At 47.2% G+C, this 6,300-nt stretch overlaps 1 non-coding gene across 1 annotated transcript; it reads left to right on the top strand.

The window, feature by feature from the left end:
• Positions 1-241: 241 nt before the first annotated feature.
• Positions 242-314, top strand: TRNAG-CCC (transfer RNA glycine (anticodon CCC)). Its single transcript has one exon. It is a non-coding gene; the product is annotated as a tRNA-Gly (tRNA).
• The last annotated feature ends 5,986 nt before the right edge of the window (positions 315-6,300 follow it).

Raw genomic sequence — 6,300 nt, 5'->3', positions numbered from 1 at the left:
GTGAAATTCCCTGGTGGTCCAGTGGGTAGGACCCTACATGTCTACTGCAGGGGACATGGGTTTGATCCCCTGGTCTAGTACTAAAATCCCACATGCTTTGCATTGCAGCCAAAAAAAAAAAAAGGTGAGGGGGATTTTCTCATGAGTCTCACTCAACAACTTCTACTCAAGAGTAGCTCCTGTTTGGGAAATGTCATCATTTAGCTGGATACATGCTATGTAAATGGTCACTTGAGGGACTTCCCTGGTGGTCTAGTGGTTAGGACTCTGTGTTCCCTATGCAGGGGGCCTGGGTTTGATCCCCAGTTAGGGAATTAGATCACACAAGCTGCAACTAAGAACTGGCCTGCCACATCGAAGGTCCTGCACATGGCAACGAAGATCCCACGTGCCTCAACTCAGACCTGGTGTAGCCAAAAAAAAAAAAAGTTAAAAAAACAAGGTCATTGGAAAAGCAAAGAATCCAGGATCTGCGAGTGAGGAAAGAGGGGGAAAAGAAGAAAGTACATGAAGTGGGCAGTCCGAGTCTCTGTCGCAGGTCCCAACCCAAATCCCTTCTGTCTCTTCCAGTCCAGACTCCACCTAGCAGCCAGAGTAATTGTTTGCTTAAATTTTAAGGCACTGCCTTTACAGAGTGGGGGAAAAAATCTAGCAGTACAGCTGATAATATAGTGAAAAATAAGTCTCCCTCTAACTCCTACTTCCCACCCGCTCAGCCCAGAAATAATCTCTGGACTTTCCACCTGCGAAGCACACCGCAGTGTTTTCCTGCTGAAGACGCTTCCCGGGTCCCAGAGTCTGCTCTTGGACCCCGGCCTCCTTTCTGCCCTCGGTTCACCCTGCTGACCTCCTGTCTCATAGGGGCGTCTCTCTGGCTTCCACTCAGTCACTGAGGGCAGTGCTTCTCGGCCCTTCCCCTGCTGTTCTCTCCACCTGGAATACTCTTCAGGGCTCAGTTCAGTTCCATCTTGTTCAGCAGCAAGTCTTTCTTTTTAGGTCCAACCCTGTTCACAGCATCAAGCCCTCCACCCTCCAGTCAGGGACCCAAACCCCTGCACCACTGAATTCCACCGCTCTGCTGTCAACCCCAAGGACCCGATGGGGTCAGCCCCCTGTCAGAAGGTGGGAAGGGCTCCTGCCCGAACATGGATGATCTTAGAAGCTAAGGGATCATTCGTTTCTTGACTATGTATCAGGGAATTCCCTGATGGTCCAGTGGTTAGGATGCGACGCTTCTACTACAAGGCCACCTGATGTGAAGAGCCAACTCGTTGCAAAAGACCCTGATGCTGGGAAAGATTGAAGGCAAAAGGACAGAGGGGTGGCAGAGGATAAGATGGTTAGATAGCATCGTTGATTCAATGAACATGCATTTGAACAAACTCCGGGAGATAGTGAAAGACAGATAAGCCTGGTATGCTCCAGTCCATGGGGTCGCAGAGAGTCGGGCACAACTGAGCGAGTGAACAAAACCAAAAACAAAACAAAGCTGCAAGGGGCGTGAGTTTGATCACTGATCAGGGAAATAAAATCCTGTAAGACAGGAGGCATGACCAAAAAAAAACCAGTATCAGGTGTTGTCTCCTGTGACCTGGTATCAGGAAGATACAAGAGAATGAGATGGTCATGTTCTCCTGGAACCTGCAGACCAGATTGAGGAGATAGGCAATGAACAAGAAAATGAACCAATAAGATTATCCCAGGCTATAGTTCCATGAAGGGCATAAACAGGGGATGTAGCAGAAGGTTTGGGAGTGGAGGAGGGCATGCCAGAATGTGTGGTCAGGGAAGCCATCTCAGAGCCCCGAAAGATAACAAGGTGCCAGGGAAGGAGCCAGGGAGAGAAAGTCCCAGTAGAACAAACAGCATGCCTGTGCAAAGGCCCTGAGGTCTGAGAGTGGTCCAGCCAAGCACAGGGAAGGAGAAGATGAACACAGCTGAGCAAAGCTGAGCCGCACGCTGACTTAAGCTGGGGTTTATTCTAAGAGCCTTAGGAGGATTTTCAGCAGGACAGTGGCGTGATCTGGTTTGATTTATGAGGAAGCCGGCTATGGGACCTGAACTTTGTGAGTCCTTTGAGTCGTTTCTGTAATTTTCCATTTGCAGTGTTGTCTTGGGATAGTGTTATTTTTGGTTTTCTGGCCAACTTGGTTAAACCAACAGCGGGATTTATTTTATGCGTGTAGAGAAGCAAAGCAAGTCTCAGCAAATTTCCTACCTGCTTCTCTATGACCTTGGGGGTTCTATCTTCCAGGAGAGACGCTCCTACCCCATGAATGGTAGACCCTTCATCCTTGACATTGCGCCATTCAGCACCTCTAAACGTGCCTTCCACTAACAGATGCATCAATCAGGGCTCTCTAGGAAAACAGAACCAATAGGAAATAAGTGATAGATAGGGAGGTAGCTAGATGGATGGATAGATAGATGAGAGAGAGAAATAGAATGATAATGAAACCTTTAAGCCAACCTGGACTCTTGCTCCGGGCAACTCTGTGTGTTTTGGGAGTACCAACTATCTTTTGCTTGAAAATGAAGGCATTTGACACTGCGCAGGTCTGAATTTGGGAAAGAAGAAAATTCCAGGCGCCTGTTTCCCAATCCAGGCCTAGAGGCTGGTGTGAGAAGGCGGATGAAGCCTGGACCTCTCCCTTCTGCTGTCTGACCCTCAGTCTGTGCTCAGTGACTATCAGTGAGGTTCATGACCGAAGTGACCTGGGCCTCACGGGGCAGGAGATGCCGTACCACGTTGGTCCCTTTGGCTGTGGGGCCTCTAGAGGAGTTACTGGCTCCCTAGTTGCAAGTCTTGGCTGTGCAATCTTGGCTTTTTCTTAATCAGATACTATAAGATCACAGTGAAGGGTCTGACTCTTCCCACAGAGTCTGCTGAACTCTGACCCCATAGCCCTTCATAACCTCCTGCTTCTCTGTCTTGGTGGTTTGTGTGGTCAGATGACACCCAGCCACAGAGACAGGCAAAATAAGCCCAAGGGGAAACAAAGACTCCCACACATCCTGCCTCGAATAAAGGGCAGAGGTAGGCCCTGCTTGTTGAATGGTCTCACCACTGTTCCCAGGCCTTAAAGTGTGTGCGTGTGTTAGCATGTGTGCAAATCATGCTAAGCATGCTTGGGATTTGAAGGCCAGCTCTGTGACTAGTCTGGACTTTGGTTCAAGCCTTTGCCCCAGACAGTCAGTCAGGGGGCAGACCCCCCAGCTGAGTTCCCTATGGATGGAGCTCAGAATCAGCACTGCCCTGAGGGACCTTGACCTTCAACCTGAAGAGCATGATTGCTTTTGTTTGGGTTCCCTCAAAAGCAAACCTTGAGATGAGAATTGGGTAAAGTACTTTGTTTGCAACGTGATCCCCAAAAGCATGGGGTGGAAGAATGAGACAATAAGAGGAAAGAAAATCACAGGTGTATATTAATAAGCCACTTCTGGCTTTGGGAAACTGGGGTTCAGTCCTAGTGGGAGCCCTCTGAGAGGCTCTGTGGAACATGCCTTGGATTTATTTCAGTAGGGGGAAAGGAAGCTGTGCTGTATTTGTTATTTTTTTTTAAGTTTTATTAAGATAAAACAGCCACACCATGCAATTCACCTATTAAAAGTATACAACTCAGTGTTTAAAAAAATTTTTTTACAGATATGTGCAACCACCACCATGGTCCATTTTCAAAGCTTTTCAGAGCCTCAAAAAGGAATCACACCCATTTAACCCCTTTCTACCATCACCCCACCTCAGCCTACGCAACTGTTAATCTACTTTCAGTATATGTGAACTTGCCTGTTCCGGCCATTTCATGTGAATAGAATCATACAGTATGTGGATTTTCGTATCTGGCTTCTTTCACTTTTCAAGGGTCAGTTGAGCTATATATAGCATGTATCTATACTTCAGTCCTTTTTCATGGCTGAATAACATTCCATTGTACATATATACCCATTTGTTTCTCCATTTGGGATGTGAATACCAGGAAGCAAGGCTCACTGGGGCCATCTTGGAGGCTGCCTATCACATGGGGCATTTATTCATCCATTCCTACCCTTCCGTAGGAGAGTTGTTCCTGGGGAGTTAAGTCCCTGACACTTCTGCCCTAAACCTGAACATCCTGAAGACACTTTCATGCAGAAGAACACCCTCAGGCTGACAGAGATTCAGGAAACTGTCAGTGCGTAGTTGCTGTTTTTGCAGATGTTTACAAGAGATAAGAGCAGGGTGCTGATTTGGTCTGTTATGGTGATCAAACCCATCCCACATCAAGACTCCCATATCCTCCTTCCTTGCTGAAAGGCCCACTGCCACCCAGCACTTGCCCTCATTCGAACATCCCTCCCCTCCCCTGCCCGACCATTCTCATCTGTTCCTCCCTTAGTTGGTCGACAGCTATTTCAGCAGATTCCACAGGCTTCTTTAAATACTTAATTGATTTTTTTTTGGTTTTATGATTATATAAGCAATAAACATTGCTGAAAATACAAATAAACAAAAATATATTGCTAGGAAGTAGAAGTCCCTTATAATCTCACTCTAGAAATGATCACGGTTGCTTGACTGACACATATTCTTCAATAATTTTCTGGGCATAAAAATCCCACCTAAGTGGGACTTCCCTGGTGGTCCAGGGATTAAGAATCTGGCTTCCAATGCAGGGGATGTGGGTTCAATCCCTGGTCGGGAAAATAAGATTCCGTATACTATAAGTCTATTGAGCCCTCGTGCCAAAACTAGAGAGCTTGTGTTCTCCAGCTAAGAGTTGACACAGCCAAAAAAAATTAAACAGAAGGCAAAAATCAAATTATTAAAAAAATTTTTTTTAAAATCCCACCTACTTAAAAAAAAAGCAAAAAACACCTAGTCATTTACATGGCTGGGATCAACCCTCCCTGCTATTATGTTCCTTACAGGTTTCTCTTGGCAACATATCTCGTCTGGGTGCCCCTCTAGGACAACACGTGTAGATTAGCCTCCATTTTTCACATGCATGCACAGTGCTACTTAATATGCATGTCCCACCAATTGTTTTCCCATCCCCTATTGATGGACAATTGATGATTTTGAATGTGGTGCTGGAGAAGACTCTTGAGAGTCCCTTGGACTGCAGGAGATCCAACCAGCCCATCCTAAAGAAAATCAGTCCTGAATATTCATTGGAAGGACTGATGTTGAAGCTGAAGCTCCAATACTTTGGCCACCTGATGCGAAGAACTGACTCATTTGAAAAGACCCTGATGCTGGGAAAGATTGAAGGCAGGAGGAGAAGGGGATGACAGAGGATGAGATGGTTGGATGGCATCACCAACTCAATGGACATGAGTTTGAATAAACTCAGGGAGTTAGTGATGGACAGGGAGGCCTGGAGTGTTGCAGTCCATGGGGTCACAAAGAGTCAGACACGACTGAGGGACTGAACTGAACTGAACTGATTGACGGAGATAGCAGGTGCCTTCGGGGCCCTCTGTCTTTTCCCCTAATGTGACTCTGATTTCAGCCTCACTGGGGAGGGAGGGGGGTCCCCGCTCAGGCACAGGCTTTGCCTTGTCCCCTTTCTGCTCCAAGACCTCTGACACACAGGAGTCCTCAGGACTCTTGTACAAACACAGTCAGGAAGTGCAGGGGGAGCCAAGAGCTCCAGAGAAAGTCAGTTAGAAACCAGTTGTCTGGTCCTTCAGGCGGATGGCTCTGGGTAAAGGATACTTTACCTAGGATACTCTGCTTGCAGGAGCTAAGATAATTTAGGTTGTCTCCAATTTTTCATCATTACAAACAAAGTTATAACAAGTAGCCTCTTACACTTATCTCTGTATTTGAGCTACTATTCTTTTCCATTAATTTTTGGAGGTAAAGTTGCAGGGCCGAAGGGATAAACCTCGCTATGTGGTGGCTATGGCCAATTTGTCCTCCAGAAATGCTATGATTCCCATCTATGGTGGGTGAGGAAGACTGTTTCCCTGTCTCTGGGAGGCTGAGTGAAGTGAGTAGGGTGTCCTGCCTGCCTCCCGGATAGAGGTGGGGAGGGGGCAGGGACAGCTCAGAGTCAGGCTTGTGTGGGTTAGGAGGGGTCGACAAGATTGGTTACATACTGAGGGGGGTCCTTGTTGTTGCTGTCAGTCGCCCAGTCGTGCCTGACTCTGTGACCCCATGGACTGCAGCATGCCAGGCTTCCTTGTCCCTCACCATCTCCCAGAGTTTGTCCAAGTTCATGTTCATTGCATCGGTGATGCCATCCAGCCTTCTCATCCTCGTCACTCTCTTCTCCTTCTGCCCTCAATCTTTCCCAGCATAAGGGACTTTTCCAA

The sequence above is a fragment of the Ovis aries genome, chromosome 2 (assembly GCF_016772045.2).
Source record: "Ovis aries strain OAR_USU_Benz2616 breed Rambouillet chromosome 2, ARS-UI_Ramb_v3.0, whole genome shotgun sequence".
NCBI classification, from domain to species: Eukaryota; Metazoa; Chordata; class Mammalia; order Artiodactyla; family Bovidae; genus Ovis; species Ovis aries.
This window is presented reverse-complemented; position numbering and strand designations above follow the sequence as displayed.